Source organism: Elephantulus edwardii, unplaced genomic scaffold (genome assembly GCF_000299155.1).
Source record: "Elephantulus edwardii isolate Elephantulus edwardi_28Jun2011 unplaced genomic scaffold, EleEdw1.0 scaffold00053, whole genome shotgun sequence".
Lineage (NCBI taxonomy): Eukaryota > Metazoa > Chordata > Mammalia > Macroscelidea > Macroscelididae > Elephantulus > Elephantulus edwardii.
The window spans coordinates 6,645,175-6,664,540 of NW_006399803.1; the positions used below are offsets into that span (position 1 = coordinate 6,645,175).

The 19,366-nt window shown below is 38.3% G+C and overlaps 1 pseudogene; it reads left to right on the forward strand.

The window, feature by feature from the left end:
* LOC102844871 overlaps nt 1-5,909 on the forward strand; it is a 13,829-nt pseudogene extending 7,920 nt beyond the window's left edge.
* The last annotated feature ends 13,457 nt before the right edge of the window (nt 5,910-19,366 follow it).

The window sequence follows — 19,366 nt, forward strand, 5'->3', positions numbered from 1 at the left end:
GATTGCGAAGACCATGGCCTGTATCAGACGCACCTTAGTCTCCAGAGAGACACCATTGCTCTTCAGTACTTTGGAGAGGTCCCTAACAGCAGACTTTCCCGTACATTGTTTTTCACATTGAAAGTTTTCCTTTTTCTTTACCCACTCCTCCCTCAACCCATCAAATTGTGCGGCCCTATGATTAAACCACCCCTGCCCTGACCATCCTCATCCCTTTGTCCTCCCCCTCTTGGATCCTCATAGATGTTCTACCATAATGGTTTTATACAGTATTTGTCCTTATGAGACTTGAGTTAGTTCTCTGAGCATAATGCTCTCCAGTCCCTTCCACATTAGGTATTAATTAATAAAATCATTGCCCCTGCTTGTTGCATAATATTCCATCGTGTGAACATACCTTTATTTCCCAATCCATTCTACTGAATATGGTAGATGATACTGCTTTTTTGGATTCCTTTTCTGAATTTTCTTTATTACTGCAGAGGAATTCCACTGATCTTTGGATATTGAGCTTATGGGATCCCGCCTCTCTATTAAACTGGTCTACAAGCTCTTAAAGTTTAGTTTTGTTGAGTCCTTGGGGTTTTCTGTGTATACTCTCATATAGTCTGCATATTGTGATAGATTAACCATCTCTTTGCTGATCAGGATGCATTTTATTTCCTTTTCTTGTTGTATTGCCCTAGCAAGCACTTCTAGTACAATATTAAATAGAAATTGTTATAGTGGGCATCCTTGTCTGGTCCCTGTTCACAAGGGAAATGCTTTTAGTCTTTTTCCATTGAGAATGATAATGGCTCTTTTTTTGCACATTTACTTTGCACCATGTTAAGGAAATTTCCTTCTATTCCAATTTTTCTGAATGTCTTTATCAGAAAGGGATGTTGGATTTTCTCAAATGCCTTTCTGCATCAATTGCTAGGATCATATCGTTCTTGTCATTTGTTTTGTTAATATGATGAATCACATTGTTTTTCTAATATTGAACCATTCTTGGATACCTGTTATGAATCCCACTTGGTTATGATGAATTATATTTTTATGTACTTTTGGATTCTATTGGCTAGAATTTTATTAAGGATTTTTGCATCTATATTCATGAGATATATTGGCATGTAGTTTTCTTTCTAGATAATATCTTGCTTGGTTTTGGTATTAGGGTTAGTTAGCGCTTCTTTAGACTTATTCACCCCTCAAGTCCTAATTTAATTGAGCCTGGTGGTCTAAAGGGCAAAGAGACGGCTCCCAACCCAAAGACAGGTGGTTTGAATCCATCAGTTGTTCTACAGGAGAAAGATGAACAGTCACCTCCCATGTGATTTACAGCCTCTGAAAACTCACTTGTTGCTTGGCTATGAGTCAATTCCAATTCACTGACAATAAGTTCAATGTTTGTCTGTTTGTTTAACTAGACAAAAGGCACACCAATTCCACCTATAGCATATAAATTATTTGCTACTTATATGTTGTTGTTGTTCTGTTGTTATGTGCAGTCGAGTCGTTTGTGACTCATAGCGACCCTATGTACAACAGCCCTAAACTCTGCTCTATCCTGTGCCAACCGCACCGCCTCTGACACACCCATCCTGATTACCCCAGCCACTGAATCAATCCACCTCATAGAGGGTCTTTCCCTCCTGCGCCGTCCCTCCACGCTACCCAGCATGATGTCCCTCTCTGCTACTTATATATTAAGGACAATTTAATGTCTTATGGACCCAATCCCTACATATCTTCCTCCCAAATAAATCTTAAAAGAGAAATTTTACAGAACAAGCCTACATTGAAATATTTTAGCTCAGTTACAGACCACCATGATCCATCTAACATTAGCTACAATATCCCTAGTACCAGGACCTCTCCTAAACCCAGCCTAGACTTCTGGAAGTTCTCTATTGATTTGCCATTCCAGTAATTTTTTGTGTGGTAATAGAAGAAATGAAACAAAATGAAATTAAAAAAAATTTGAAATAAATTACAGTGAAAACAACTTACCAAAACCTCTGGGAAGCAGCTAATGTAGTAATCACAGGTCAATTTATATCAATAAGTAAACACATGAAAAGGCAAGAAAAAGGATAATTGATGCTATATCCCAGCATCTTCAACAAATTTCTAAAAAAGCAAGAAAATTCAATATCCTCTAAAAAACTGAAGTTATAAAAATAAATGAAATAGAAACAGAAAAGCAATTGAAACCATCACCAAAACCAGGATTCTTTGAAAAGATCAATACAATCAACAAACCACTAGCAAAACTAACAAAAGAAAGAAAGAAAAGACAAATAATCAGAATAAGAGATGAAATGGGCAATACCACAACTGAATCAACTAAAATCAAAAGGTTAACAATAGAATATTATAAAAAACTATTCTCAAACAAATATGAAAACTTAAAGGAAATAGACAAATACTTATAAACTCACAACCTACTTAAACTGACATAGACTGAAATAAAACACCTAAACATACCATTACAAAAGAAATTAAAAGGTAATAAAACACCTTCCAACAACAACAACAAAAAACCCTGGACCAGATGGTTTTACAAGTGAATTTTATCAAACAGTCAGAGAAGAAATGTCACCAATTCTATGTAAAGTGTTTCAGAAAATAGAAAAAGATGAAATTTTCCCAGACTCATTCTATGACACAAACATATCCTTGATACCAAAGTCAAGTAAAGACACCACCAAAATAGAAAAATAGAAGCCTAGATATCTCCTGAACATAGATGCAAAAATCCTGAATAAAATCCTGGCCAATAGAATCCAATGATACATCAAAAAAATAATTCACCATGACCAAGTGGTAATAATAACAGGTGGCAAGGATGGTTCAACTTAAGAAAAACAATCAATGTAATTCATCACATTAGCAAAGCAACTGATGCAGGAAATGCCTTTGACAAAATCCAACTCCTTTTCCAGATTAAAACCCTCAACAAAATTGGAATAGAGGGGAATTTCCTCAACATAGTAAAAAGTATATACTCAAACCTGAGAGCCAACATTGTTCTCAATGGAGAGAGATTAAAGACATTCCCTTTGAGAACAAGAACTAGGCAAAGATGCTCACTGTCACATCTCCTATTCATTATTTTTTTGGAATTCTTAGCAATAGCAATAAGAGAAGAGAAAGAAATAAAAAGTATCCAACTTAGCAAAGAAGAGGTAAAATTATATCTATTTGCAAAAGATATACTTAGAAAACTGCAAAGACTCAGCAAGAAAACTACTGGACAAGGTTGATCAATTCAGCAAAGTGACAGAATACAAGATCAACAAACAAAAATCCATTGAATTTCTTTACAGTGACAAAGAAAATACAGAACTGGAGCTAAGAAAAATAATACCCATCATAATAGCTAATCAGAAGATTAAATACTTGGGAGTAAATCTAACTAGAAACACAAAGGACCTACCCAAAGAAAATTATAAAACATTTACTACAAGAAACAAAAAAAGACCAGGAGAAATGGAAAAATATACCTTGCTCTTGGATAGGAAGACTCAATATTGTGAAAATGACAATACTATCAAAGGCAATTTACACTTTCAGTGGAATCTCAATACAAATACCAATTCCATTCTTCAATGAGATGGGAAAGGCAATTTCCAATGTCATCTGGTATGGAAAGAGACCTCAAATAAGCAAAGCACTCCTTAAAATGAGAAACAAGGTAGGAGGCATTTTACTCCCTGATTTCTAATCCAGTTACACTGCCATGGTGGTCAAGACAGCATAGCACTGGTACAATGACAGACACATAGATCAATGGAATAAAATTGAGAACCCAGAAATCAGCCCATCTACCTATGGTCAACTGATTTTTTGACAAGGAGATGAAATCAGGTAAGTGGGGAATTGACAGCCTTTTTAACAAATGATGTTGGCAAAATGTAAAACTATCTGCAGAAAACTCAAGCAAGACCCACACCTCGCACCATACACAAAAACCAACTCAAAGTGGATCAAGAACCTAGGACTAAAATAAAGAACTATATACTCCATTAGAAAAAGGCTTGGGAGGATTCTAGAATCCCTAATTCACAACATGAACAGTCTTCCAAGCATCCTGAAAAACCTACAGCCACAAGAGGAGAAAATAAATGAATGGGACCTTCTAAGAATCAAATCCGTATGCACTTCCAAAAACTTCTCCAACAGGGTAAAAAGGAAAGCAACAGATTGGGAAAAAAAAATTTGGTAATGATGTGTCAGACAAGGGCTTTATATCTGGAGTTTATAAAATACTCGAGCACCACATAAAGATAAAGGTAAACAACCCAGTTGAAAAGTGGGCACAGGATATGAACAGACACTTCACCAAAAAAGACATTCAGATGGTAAACAAACCATGATGGAATGTTCAAAATCTCTAGCTCTATTAGAGATGCAAATGAAAACAACTATGAAGTATTATCTTATGCCAGTAAGAATAGCAAAATTCAACAGAAAAGCAAAAGAAATGCTGGTGAGGTTGTGGAGAAACTTGAACCCTCATTCACTGTTGGTGGGAATGTCAAATGGTGCAACCACTCTGGAAAGCAGAATGGTGCTTTCTCAAAAAGTTGGAAATAGAAATACCATTTGACCCAGCAATTCCACTACTTGGAATATACCCTAAAGAAATCAGAACTGTTATTCAAATATATGCACACTCATGTTTATTACTGTGTTGTTCACAATTGCAAAGAATTAGAAACAACCCAAGTGCCTATCAACAAATTAATGAATAGAGATGCAATACAATGGAATACGATGCAGGACTGGAAAACAAGGAACTCATGGAATATTATACAATATCGGTGACCGTGGAAGACATTATGTTGAATGAAATATCTCAGTCACTAAAGGACAAATACTGTATAGTGCCAGTGTTATAAAACAGGACAAACATGGGGGTTGGGGGGGTACTAAGAAAAAATAAGATAAATAATGTGCACTGCACTGAAACAGATGAGGAATAGAACTGTTTAAAAGGAATGTATTATTTGGTGTTATTTGCATGACAATATTCTAGAATAAGAGCTGCATAGTAAAGTGGACAGGAGGGATTATACAACAATGAAATAATTTTTTTCTAAGAGAAAAGTGAACTTGAGGGAGGCAAGGAGGAAAATATGAAACAATGAATGAATGGAAATCCAAGTTCTCTATAAACTTTCATTAAAATCTCAAAAAAAATTCTACTTTCAGAAAAACTCAGCTTTAGTCTTTCAGTCACTATATTGAGACTAGATCAGAGATGAAAAGCAGAGATCAACACAAGAAGATACAAAGAAATGAAATGAGGCAAAAGCATTGATAACTGAAACAGAGAAAACCATCATCAGAAGAAAAAGGATTCAAAGACAGCAGTTAGTATGTTTTAGGAGACTTTGCAGCATTAAAAATTGAACAGAAGCAAACTGACAGCCACACCATACTGGTGGAAACACCTTTGCCATCTCATGGACACAGGGGGAAGCATGTAACAAGAAGAAGCAATGATGCAAAAGTGGTTTATGTTAGTAAATTGAAGAAAAAAAATCTTAATGAGAATGTACCCACTCTTCCTGTTGGAAAAATAGCATGACTTAAAATGAAAATATGGGCTGTTGAACGGGAGAATTGTGTGCAGTGCTAGCCATGAAGACTGGCAGAAGATCAACGCCCAGAAGTGACGTGAACTGCTCCTCCTCAATGAGGTAGTCGCCCGGGTGGGCAAGTGCAACGCACTCATCAGGGACTTGGATACACAGGAGAAGAAGGCTGAAGCAGACTACAAACATTTAGAGCAAACTCTAGAGCAAAACCAAGGCAAGATTACCAAGAAAGAAATGTGCTCATCTCCCAACATTGTAGTGTCCTGGGTCCCCAGACCAGAGAAAGTCAATGAATTCATTGCTGATTTAAAACTTTGAACATTTTGTTTGACTGCATGGTCTTTCTTTACCACTGCTGTCCCTTTTCCTCTCCTGACTTTATAGATAATATACAAAAATTTTTTTAAAAAAAATGAAAAAACCCCACACTGATATCTAAGAAATGCAATTAAGGGAAATGCAATAAAATGGGATGTGCTTACAAAATTTATTTTGAGAAAAATTCAATAATAAAAACATGAAAATCAAGAGGTAAAGAGCCTGAAGTAACTGTACAAGAGGAAAGAAACTGTTCTTTTACAATGGAAAATGATTTTGGTTTTTAAATCCACATACTTAAGTTTTAAAGAATGATATTTCGTGAGTATCTATGTTGTTTTTTGTTTGTTTGTTTTTACCATTCTTGCTTGTTTATTTAGTAGAGTGTCTACTAGCTAGAGCAGAGGAAGCCTTGCCAAAGCTCTGGGCATGATTTCTTTCCAACCTTGAAGTTCCCTCATTCCCAAACCATTGGCAACTTTCTGTTGACCCAAAGACTCTTGCCTGACTTATAAGTGTTATTTTATTTTCTGTGAGGTCTGGCCATCCATACCAAAAATAGATAAATTTTAAAAACCCAACCCCATGCAGTTCTAGTAGAATTGTACTCATGGTGCTTTTTTAGCTGTAACCTTCTGGAAGTAGAGGGTTAGGAAGGAATCAAGGACTTAACCATTTGCAACATTAAAGGAGCCTGGTTTGCCAGAACTTGGACATGAACAGATAAACACACACTCTTGTTTCTTGCAGCATCACTCACAATAGCAAAGAAGTGGAAACAGTCCAAGTGTCCATCAACAAAAGAATGACTAGAACAACTGTGCTACATTCATACCATGGAGTATTGCACAGCATTACAAAAAAAAAAGAGAGAGAGAGAGAGAACTCATGAACACCACACTACGTGGATGAATCTAGAAGACATTATGCTGAGTGAAATAACTCAGTCACAAAATGGCAATTACAGCACAAGATCATTATTATAAAAATCAGTACAAAAATCAGATGGTTGGAGGAGGGAAGAGTAGGAAATGAATCAGACAGATAACAAACACTTTATAGGAAAAGGTAAAGAGAAGGCCAATCTGAAATGAATGGATGATTAGGCATTGTATGTTTTGAAATTAATAATCTGGAACAGAATATGCATAACTGATTGGGAGAAAAAAGCTAAGGAAAGGTTTACGCATAGACAGAAACAATCATGGGAGGTTAACAGGACATATAATAATTCCTTTAAATTATGTTTCATTCATACACCTTGTCTTTTATTTAATATTTTATTTACATGGCTTTTATTACAATCATTCATATATTTACTCACACGTTCTACTTTACATTATTTTTTTAAAATTGGTTTGCTTATGGTGTTTATATACATTATGTTTCATACAATCATTCTTATGCATTATATTTTCTTAAAAGGCACTTGACTTGCACACAGATTTGTACAAAAAGGGGGAAAACTATTGTTAGTAGGATTATGAAACAGTACAACCACGCTGGAATGCAGTTTGGCCTTTTCCTAAAAAGTTGAACATAGAAATTCCATATGATCCAGCTATTCCACTGCTTGGATTATATCCCGAGAAAATGAAAACTGAGGTACAAATGAAAACTTGCACACCAATGTTCATAGTAGCATTATTCACCATCACAAGAACATGGAAACAGCCCAAATGTCCAACCACAATAGAATGGATTGAGAAATTATGGTACATTCACACGATCGAATACTATGCAGCATGCAGGAAATATTATTTGGTAAATTACTACTTTTCAACAGACACTTTCCTAATTGTGCTCACCAGGTTGTGCCAAGAAATCTGTACGACAACCACCTGGCCAACTAACTGGAAGAGATTTACATTTGTTGCTTTTCCAAAGAAAGATGACCCAACAGAGTGTGGAAATTATTGAACAATATTAATAATACCAAATGCAAGCAAGATCCTGCTTAAAATTATCAAAAAAACAACTGGAATAACACATCAACAGAAAACTGCCAGAAGAGCAGGCTAGGTTTAGAAGAGGATGTTGTACTAGGGATATTATAGTTAAGTTTAGATAGATTTTTGACTGAAAGCAGAGAGTATCAGAGGAATGTCTGTCTGTGTTTCATTGACTACGCAAATGCATCTCACTGTGTGGATCACAACAAACTGTGGCTGACTCTGAGAAGAATGGGACTCTCAGAACACTTGATATTGCTTAGGTGAAACCTATACTTGGACCAAGAGGCAGTTGTCAGAATAGAGTAAGGAAATACTGCATGGTTCAAAATCGGACAGTGTGTACCCCAAGGACTGTCCTATCTCCATACATTTTTAATCTATATGCAGAACAGATTATCTGGGAAGCTGAGCTTTATAAGGAGAAGTGTGGCATCAGGGTTGGAGGAAGACTCAGCAACAATCTGTGTTATGCAGATGATATAACCCTGCTTGCTGAAACTGAGGAGGACCTGAAGCACTTGCTGTAGAAGGTCAAGGACTACAGCATTCAATAGGGATTGAAGCTCAATATCAAGAAAACAAAGATTCTCACCACTAGGCCAATTGGCAGCATCATGATAGATGATGAAGAGATTGGGATTGTTAACAGCTTCAGATTACTAGTCTTCACAATCAACACTCTTGGCATCAGCAGTCAAGAAATTAAAAGACATATTGCGATGGGAAAGTCTGCTGTTAGCGACCTCTCCAAAGTGCTGAAGAGATGATGTTAATCTGGAAACTAAGGTGTGCCTAATTTAGGCCATGGTCTTTGCAATTACTTGCTATGTATCAGAAAGCTAGACAATGACTAGGGATGATAGAAAGAAAATTGATGCCTTTGAGCTGTGGTGTTGGAGAAGAGTATTGAATGTACAATGGACTGCTAGAAAAGCAAACAGGTTTGTCCTAGAGAGGGTGAGACCAGGCTGCTTCCCAGAGGCAAGGATTCTGAAGCTTCATCTGATATACTTCGGACATGTTGCAAGGAGGGACCAGTTCTTGGAGAGGGACATAATGCTTAGGAGGGTGGAGGCACAAGAGGGGAAGACACACAAGAGGGGAAGAAACCCAATGAGATGGATTGATTCAGTGACTGAGGTAAGGAGGGTAGACGTCTAAGAGACAATGAGTTGGCACAAAATAAAGCCGGAGCTTAGGGCTGTTGAACATAGGCCACTATGAGTCACAAGTGCCTTGATGGCACACAACAACAACAACTTAACTTGAGAGGGACTGGAGAGCACTATACTAAGTCCCATAAGGACAAATACTGCATAAGACCATTATTTTAGAATGATTTTGAGGATCCAAGGTGGGTGAGGGTGGAAGTAGAAAAGTGAGGATGGGTAGGGGTGGGGGCAGTTAACCATAGAGTTACACAATTTGATGGGTAAGGGACCTCTCCTGAATAGTAAAGAGCAACGACATCAGGCTGGAGACTAAGGTGCTCCTGATCCGGGTTATAGTTTTTACATATGCATTGGAGAGTTGGACAGTGACTCGGGATGATAGAGAGTAGAGGGACTGCGTAGGAGAGGAAGACCCGTGATGAGATGGATCGGTTCTGTGATTGAGGTGGTGGGAGTAAGTGTGTCAGAGACAGTGAGAGCAGGGTTTAGGGCTCTTGTACATTATAGGGTCGATAGGAGTCGCAAGTGACACGACGGCACATAACAACAACAGCAACAATGATAGATAAATAAATAGATAGATGATAGAGATAGATGATATAGAGATAGAGAAAGAGAGATAGAGATATATAGAGATAACGATAGATAGATATATAGATAGATAATAGATAGATGATAGATAGATAGATAGATAGATAGATAGATAGATAGATAGATAGATAGATGATAGATAGAGAAAGATCTCTCCACTCTCAGGAACAACTTTTAAACAAAATGGATTATTTCTTCAAATATATTATAGGTTCTTGCACTAGTTTGAATTTTTTTTATCCATCTCTAATATTTCTGAGGTCAGTTATGGCCTCCATGTGATGGTAGTTCATTCATTTAGCTCTATTGTTTTAATATATTCCATAGTTTGAATAAGCATCAATTTATTTAGAATCACACCAATCAACAAAAACTGGAGTAAAGATTATGTCTGTCCTTTGACCATTTTATATGACAGTCAGAACAAAAATGGAACTAATTAAAAAAATGGAATTCATGCATCAGGAAGGATCTGCAGGGATCATCAATATTTAAGAAATTATGGGCTGGATTGGCAAAGCTCATCTGTCCTTCAGTATGAGAGGGATGCGGCAAATCATATACGGCATAAAACAAGTGTGTTCACCAGAAGCAAAGTTTCTCTAGAGAAAGGATATAAATAAGAGAAGAGACAAATCTCACCTCCTGATATGGAAAGCAGCCTCCAGATGGTGTGCTCCACTTGCCATGTGGATAGTGAGTGTTGGCCAATAAGCGTGAGCCATTTGAAGAATATAAATGTCTTTAATGGTGTCCCAAAGTTTCCTTGCCAGACTTTTCTTCTCTCAGTCTTTTAGGTCATCCCCTAATTAACGACTATTAATTAGCTATAATTCTCACCAAGCTAACTTCTTCATGAGTGTCTTTCCTAACTGAATTTGGCTCTGGGCAGCCACACTTTAAAGGTTCTCCCAAGATGATTCATCTGCTGTCTATCTCTTCCTCAGTTTCTAAGCTAAATGTCATCCTGGCAAAAACCTCACAAACTCATTTCTGATAAGGTGATGATGGCAGACCCAGAACATGATTTCTTCCATATAGATTTTAATAAGATAGTTTCTTACTAACTTATTCTCTTACTATGAAATGTCTTGAGATGTCTGCGTCAGTGTCCGGTGCAAGGTGATAGTGCAGGTATTTATAGGCTTGGTAGCTTCCTCAGACATGCGGGAGATGTGTGTGCTTGCCCAAAGTTGCAGCCAAACCTACGTATTGTGTCTAAGAATAGACTGCATTAAACTCCACTCACCTCATTCAAGGGATAGAAGTTAATGGTATCAATTCTTTTCAAAATAGGGGAACAAGAGAAGAAAAGGGAGATGGCCCAGGATTTTTACTTCTCTTGAATGATCTAAATATGTACAACCTGAAAGATTTAAGCCATTCACTCCCATCCCTGAAAATTAAACATATCCAGCCTTCAGACAGTCAGAACAGTGGTAGCTGTCGTGGAAGCAAAGACACCAAAGACATTCAGGATGGACATGACTTTGATTATTTCCAAGAAAACCAATCCAAGTAAACCATAATGCTGACTTTATATCAACACTGTTATCATTTTAGATCACACTTGGGAGCATAGTGTTACTTTACCTATTTACTTGGATTTAGAAGAGCAGTGAACTTCCAGAGAGAGCGGCTTTCATTTTACCTGATCTTCCAACACGTCCAAAACCAGGCCAAAAGGGGAATTTTGCATCTAAAAATAGCTGATGGCTTATTAAAGACGTTTTCTTTTTGAAAATAAGGGAGCTTTGGTGGTCTAGTGGATAAGGAGTTGCTCTGCCAACCCCAAGGCAGGCAGTTTGAATCCACCAGTTTTTCCACCACAGAAAGATGGGCAGTCTCCTCCTGTGCAATTTACGACCTCTGAAAACCCACTGGAGGGTCAGCTGTGTGTCAGTTCTGACACAATAGCAACTAGTGAGGTTACTTACAGACCAAGAAGTGAAAGGAAATGTGATGCATATTTAATGAGACCAGTTAAGCCACTCATATAGTGTAAGATGGATCATGAGTAAGATGTAGACATTTTTCTTCTTACATATACTTGCTTTTATTACACACAAGTAACCCCTGTTTCTGTAGAAAAATTGGAAAATTCAGCTTCAAAAAAGGGGAAAAAGAACCCCAAAATGTAACAAGCAAAGCTTGCCTGTTATTTCAACTCTTAGAGCAAAGTAATACATTAGTATAGAGCTTTCTGGAATACCCCTCATATTTATTTATCTTGCTTTAGATGATATACATTGTTGTATAATCTGGTTTTCTCAGTTAATTATACTTTGTGAAGATCTTTGCAAGTCAATGAATATAAAATCATGTTGTCAGCAGCATAATAATCACAATTCAGTTACTCTCCTCTTTGTTATAAAACAATGTATTTTAAATTTTTAGTCATCATATTACATGCATTATAACATTATGCACAACAATCTCTGATGGCTTAGTGCATAATATATCCAGCTACTTACCATAAAGTCCTAAGTTTGGGTCAGCTAGGCATTCCATTAGATAAAGATAGGCATTCTCTTCTAAATATTTACAATCTCAGAAGTCTGATGGCTAAATATGTACACTATATATAATCTCTCTCTCTCTCTCTCTCTCTCTCTCTCACACACACACACACACACAGAATTATGCAGAAAGTATCAAAAGATGATGGAAAGATATTGCCTTTCCTTCTCCCACAGTATAGAAATCAAGATATCAAAAAGAAATCACAAGAAATCAAAAGGCATGTTGTGCTGGAAAAAATTGCACTGTCCAAGGACCACTCCAAAGTACTAAAGAGCAACAATGTCACTTTACAGACTAAGGTGTGCCTGCTCAGAGTCATGGTAGTTTCAATTACTTCCAATACATATGAAATTTGGACAATTAATACAAATGACAGAAGAAAAATTGATGCCTTTGAATTATGGTCTGGGAGAGGAGCACTGAGTATCTGTTGGACTGCAAAAAATGAACAAGGAAATCTGTTTTGGAGGACATGTAACCATGGTGCTCCTTAGTGGCAAAGGTGGTGAAAATCAGTCTTATACACACATTGTCGGAAGGAGGCAGTCCTTGAAAAAAGCCATCATGCTGGAAAAGGTAAAGGGTCAGAGAATGATAATATCCTCAGCAATATAAATTGACAGAGTTACTAGAACAGTGAGCAAAGCATGTGAGAAGTGGGCAGGGTCCTTATCTATTATTCAGAGGACTATTACTGTCCATAGGGTTGCTGTGAGTCATAATTAACTGGGTGGTACCTAACAACAACAATACATACATAGGGGCAGCCTTCATGGCCTAGTGGATAAGAAGTTACACTGACAACCCAATGGCAGGTGATTCAAATCCACCAGCAGCTCGGAAGGGAAAAAGATGGACTATCTCTTCCTGTGAGATTTATAACCTGTGAAAACCTACTGGAGAGTCAACTGTGAGCCATTTCCTACTTAATAGCACGCAACAGCAACAGTTGTTATACACACACACACACACACACACACACACGCTCACACCCCAAATAAACAGATTGATAAAGTGTGCTTGCATAAGTAAACTGTAATGGTATGGTGGTTAAACAATGAGAAGTCAACGGTTCAAAGCACCAAAGCTTTTTTTGATCTGCTCCCATAGATGTTGTTGTTGTTGTAGTTATGTGCCGTCAAGTCACCTGAGATTCAGTGACCCTATGTTCAACAGCCCTAAACCCTGCTCTATCTTCTTGCCAACCTTATTGTCTCTGACACACCTACTCCCATTACTCCAGACACTGAATCAATCCATCTCACCCAGGGTCTTCCTCTCCAGTGCTGTCCCTCCACTCTCTCAAGCACTATGTCCCCCTCCAAGGACTGATCCTTCCTTGCAACATGTCCAAAGTATGTCAGATGGAGCTTCAGAATCCTTGTCTCCAAGGAACAGCCTGGCTTCACCCTCTCCAGGATGAACTTGTTTGTTCTCCTAGCAGTTCATGGTATATTCAATACTCTTCTCCAGCAGCAAAGTTCAAAGGCATCAACTCTCCTTCTATCATCCCTAGTCATTGTCCAGCTCTCTGATGCATAACAAGTAATGGCAAAGACCATAGCCTGGATCAGGCACACCTTAGTCTCCAGACTGACATCCTTGCCCCTCAATAATGTGGAGAGGTCTGACAGCAGACTTTCGCAATGCAATTCGTTTTTTAATCTCCTGGCTACCAAGAGTGTTGATTTTAGAGCCAGGCAAACTGAAGCATTCAACAATTTTAATCTCTTCACCATCTATCATGATGCTGTCAATTGGCCTAGGGGTGAGAATCTCTGCTTTCTTGATGTTGAGCTTCAATCCATATTGAAAGCTGCAATCCTTGACCTTCTGAAGCAAGTGCTTCAGGTCCTCCTCAGTTTCAGCAAGCAGGGTTGTATTATCTGCATAACGCAGATTGTTGATGAGTCCTCCTCCAATCCTGATTCTACACTTCTCCTCCTAGGGCCCAGCCTCCCAGATAATCTCTTCCACATATAGATTAAAAAGATGGCGATAGGACACATCCTTGACATGCACCTTTCCCAATTTTGAACCATGTAATATTTTCTTGCTCTGTTCTAACGACTGCCTCCTGATCCAAGTTTAAGTTTCACATAAGCACAATCAGGTGTTCTGGGATTCCTGTGCATCTCAAAGTCAGCCACAGTTTGTTGTGATCCATACAGTCAAATGCCTTTGCATAGTCAATGAAACACAGGTAGACATTCCCCTGGTACTATCTACTCTCAGCCAAGATCCATCTGTCATTAGCTATAATGGTCTTTGCAATTATGTGCTATGCACCAGAGATCTGGACAATGACTAGGGAGGATAGAAGGGGAATTGTTGCCTTTGAGCTGTGGTGCTGAAGAAGAGTAGTGAATACACTATAGACTACTAGGAGAACAAACAGGTTCATCCTGGAGAGGGTGAGACCAGGCTGCTCCTTGGAGGTAAAGATTCTGAATCTCCATCCATGTTGCAAGGTGGGATCAGTCCTTGGAGAGGAATGTCATGCTTGGAAGGGTTGGAGGGACAGCGCAAGAGAGGAAGACTCTCAATGAAATGGATTGACTCAGTGACTAGGGTAATGGGGGATAGTATGCCAGAGACAGTAACTTTGGCTCAGGATAGAGCAGGGTTCAGAGCAGTTGTACATAGAGTTGCTTTGAGTTGCAGGCAACTTGATGGCACATAACAACAACAACAACAACAACAACAACTATTGTTCCTTTGGGAATTAATTGGACATCTCCCTGTCCATTCACAGGGCCATAGGGCTATTCTGTTTGGTGTCTCTTTAAAGGGACTCATTTGTGCTGCCTCACAATATGGCTGCCTTGGTGGTCAGATTACTTAAAGGATGGATAAAGCCTTCAGAGTGAATGTTCTACAAAACAAGGCTGAAGCAAGAGCAGGGTCTCAGAAGCTATAGAGTATCACTTCTGACATATTTTATTAGTTCGAATAATCACTAAGGAGCCAATACTGAGAAGGCCCTCTCTCAGTGAAAGGAATACCAAATCATGTTGTAAGATAAGCATGTGATCCTGGTTTGTCTCTTATGAATAATTATGGTTTTGACTTTACTCTCAAGTCATTGATCCACCTTGTGGTGATTTCTGTGTATGGTGTGAGATGTGGATCCTGTTTCAGCTTTCTGCAGATGGAAGTCCAGTTTTGCCAGCACCATTTGTTGAAGAGGTTGTCATTTCCCCATTTGATAACTTTGATTTCCTGGTCAAATATCAGTTGACCATAGATAGCTGGATCTATTTCTGGAATCTCAATTCTGTTCCATTGATTGATGTGCCTGTCATTGTACGAGTACCATGCTGTTTTGGTTACTACTGCTGTGTAGTAGGTTTTGAGGACAGGGAGTGCTATGCCTCCCACCTCATTATTGTTTCTCAGAAGTGTTTTGCTAGTCCAAGGTATAAAGAGACTGCCAAATACAGCTAGAAATGCACTATATGAAAGAGCATAAAATTAATGAATGGGACCTGCTAAAGATTAAATCCACGTGTGCATCAAAAACTTTTTCCAACAGGGTGAAATGAAAACCTACTGACTGAGAATAAATAATTGGTAATACCATCTAAGACAAAAGTTTCATAATGAAAGTTTACAGAATACTCCTGAGCCTCCACAAGAAAAAGACTGATAACCCAATTATAAAATGGGAAAAAGACATGGAAATAATTTTCACAGAGGAAGATATTCTAATGGCAAAAAGACACATGAGGAAATGCTCAAAATCACTAGCAATAAGAGAGATGCAAATCAAAACCACAATGAGGTACCATCCTCTTTAGTAACAATGACAAAGTTTAAAAGGGCTGCAAGTAATAAATGTTGGAGGGGATGTGGTGAGAAAGGAACTCTTATACATTGTTGGTGGAACTGTAAAATGATACAACCATTCTGGAAGGCATTTTGGTGTTTCCTCAAGAAGCTGAACATAGAAATTCCATATGACCCAGCTATTCCACTACTTAGAATATACCCTGAGAAAACGAAAACTGAGACAAAAACAGAGATTTGTACACCAATGTTTGTAGCAGCATTATACACCATCGCAAGAACATGGAAAGAGTCCAAATGTCCAACCACAAAAGAATGGATTGAGGAATTATGGTACACTCACACAATGAAATACTATGCAGCACGCAGGAGAAATTATTTTATAAAATTATTGCCTAACTTAGGAGGGATTGGAGATCATTATACTGAATGAATTAACTCATTACCACAAGGACAAATATTGTATAAAATCATTATTTTAGAATGAGTATAAGGACCTAAGGTGGTGGTGGGGAGGGGAGAAACAGAGAGATGAGGATGTGCAGAGGGAGGGGTGATTAATCATGGAGTTGTACAATTTGATGGGGGGTGAGGGAAAATGAAGAATGTGTTCTCAAAATCAATGTATTATAATTTTTAAATAAAATAGTATTAAAGAATTCTAAAAAGAATTTAAACAAAAAAAAAAAGATAAGCATGTGAGATGGGAGATCTTGGAAAATACCACCTAAATATCTTCTCACTTCTTAATATGAGATGATATTAAAGATCTCATTTCTTCTTTAATTTGGGAAGAAATATTCATATTTTATGTAAAACAGATTGTAAAACATGCTTCAAAGCTTATATTTCTTACGGAGTCAATAATGTCTTGCTGATTCATTCTTGTTTGTCAGCTACTTGGCCATATGATTGATAGACTATACTTATAAAATGACACATTGGCAGAGTATTTTTACAGCAAAGTGGGACAGTTTATGGCTCTGGAACAGAACAAATGGACCAGACTTCATGTAAATTGAACCTAGGACCCTGGCCTCAGTGTCCAAGATTTTAAAGTTTTCTACAGAGCTGCAACTAACCAGGAAAGTGACACTTTTTGTTCTGTTTCTAAAAAAATTATCCCTTTGTAAAACTTCTTTTCAGTACACACACACACACACACACACACACACACACACACACACACACACACACACTTCACTGTTGCTGACCGTAGCCGACGCTGTGGTTTCTATATGGTACCACCAATAACCAGCTGGGTGTTTGCCTCTGGCAGCAGACCAGCAATAAAGGGCCAAGAGCCGAAGAGCAAAGACAACTTGACCTTCTCCCCAGGTAGAACTACACACCGCAGTGGCCTGTCCCCGTTCAGCTGCCATTTCATTTACTAAACAAGGCAGATTTAGGAAGACGTTTGAAGGGCCAAGTAGTGACAGCTGGACGTTTCAATTCTATTATTTCTTGGCTGTAGGTAGAGAAGGTAAAGGTCCCCACAAGGGAAACTAGGAGTGATTAAGAAAGTCCTTTGTGGTCTGAGAGATGTTGGGTTTCTTGCTGTTTGCTTTGTAAAACTTACTGTTGTTGTGAGATTAGTGTGGTCTGAAGCTACAGCGCTTTGGGTAGGTTACGGACTTCAGTGGGTAAGTCACTGTTGCTTCTCTGTGCCACACAGGTCCTTTGTGGTCTGGAGGAGCCAACAACTCTTGTGCCAACTTACTGCATTCTGCCAGGCAGAGTGGCCCATCTTAGGAGATTGTGAAAGAAAAGAGCAACCAATAACAATACTATTGCCTGCATTCAATACAGAGGACTGTAGCATAGAAATAAAAGCATTCTAGCCCCAAGGCAAACTGTGAAGTCCTTAAAAAGATATCAATTGCTTCCTTCCTCTTTCAGTAGAAGGATCATTGAGCCTGGAAGTCCCTGAAAAGCTCATTGGACTTACTGCTTAGAAAGGAGATTTGGTTTCATTTTGAATTGTTATTCCCTCTGGCCCAGAATCCCCTTTGGTAATTTTCTGGGTGACGGAACCTGAACTACCATTTTGCTCTTGAAGACACCCGCTGTCAGCTCTGTAGTTAGTTTTAAGTTGTTAACTTTTGTAACATGATCTAAATTTTCTAAGGGGGAAAAATGGCAGAATATCTCTCTAGAGAATTGTGTGTTGTTGATAGCTGAAAATGTGGCTTTGCCTCACTGGATAGTTGTATGCCCCAAACTCCTGTTCTGACATCATGGCTAACTGCAGTTCTCAGTCATGAAAGGACATAGAGCCTGCTTGCTTTCTGGGCATAATTTTATTCCTATGAATTTACAAATGTTGTTGATGCATCTCACCTAAACTCATTCTCTATAGAGAGAACCATCAAATAGGCCACAAGAAGTAAGACTGGCATCAGGAGCTCCAGTAGAGAGCATCAGATAGAGTTAGAGTGCTTTATCTGGTCTCTCATGGCCCAGGTTTTTCTTTCTGACTAAAAGTAATTGGATAGTTCATGGCATAACCAAACCTTTTCCAGGTATTAGCTATTCTAATTGAAATGAATCTTTAGAAAGATGCACATTATATGGCTGGTTGTTATTAGATGTCATCCAGTCAACTACACCATGTTCACAGTTCCCTTTCCCATCATGCTCAAGCCCATTGGGACAGTCATGGTGTCGGCCCATCTTGTAGAGGTCTACTTTCTTTCTTTTGTGGACTCTCTACCATTCCCAGCACACTCTCTCTTTCTAAGAATTGATTCCTTCTGAAAACATCACCAAAATAAGTGAGATGAAATTCCACTGTCCTTGCCTCTAAGGAACACTCTAGTTACACTTTCTTTAAGACAGGGTCATATAGGCCAAGACTTACGGAATTCTAAATGCTAGCTTTAAAATGCTTTCTGCTTATCTTAGAATGTTCTAATGTACTGTCTCTACAATAATGGGTGTCAAAAGGGAAAGGAAGCATGCTATTTCTATTCATCTCTTAATGTTGTTGTTAGGTGCCATTGATTCCACTACAACTCAGAGCAACCCTAGAATCTGAATCAAAAGATCTGAACCCTGCCCTATCCTGTGCCATCTTCATCATCTCTGATATACCTTAGCCTGTTATTAAAGTCACTATGTCAATCCATCTTATTGAGGGTTTTCCTGTCTTTCTCTGACCCTCTACCTTTGCCAGCAAGATATCTTTTTCCCCCCCAAAATACTGAAATAAAATGAAATTCATTCCATCCTAAGAAAAGTCTTACCAACTTCAAGAAGTCGAATTCTCTGAGTCTTTACAAATCCACAAGAATAAGCAGATCACCAAACACAGTTGTGCTTCTTTTTCTCCTGATAGGCTGTCCTGGGTACCACCACATTGATCTTGGTGACCTCTTCTTAAGAGATGAATGGTGGGTAGTATCCAAAATCTTAGTGCCTCTCCACA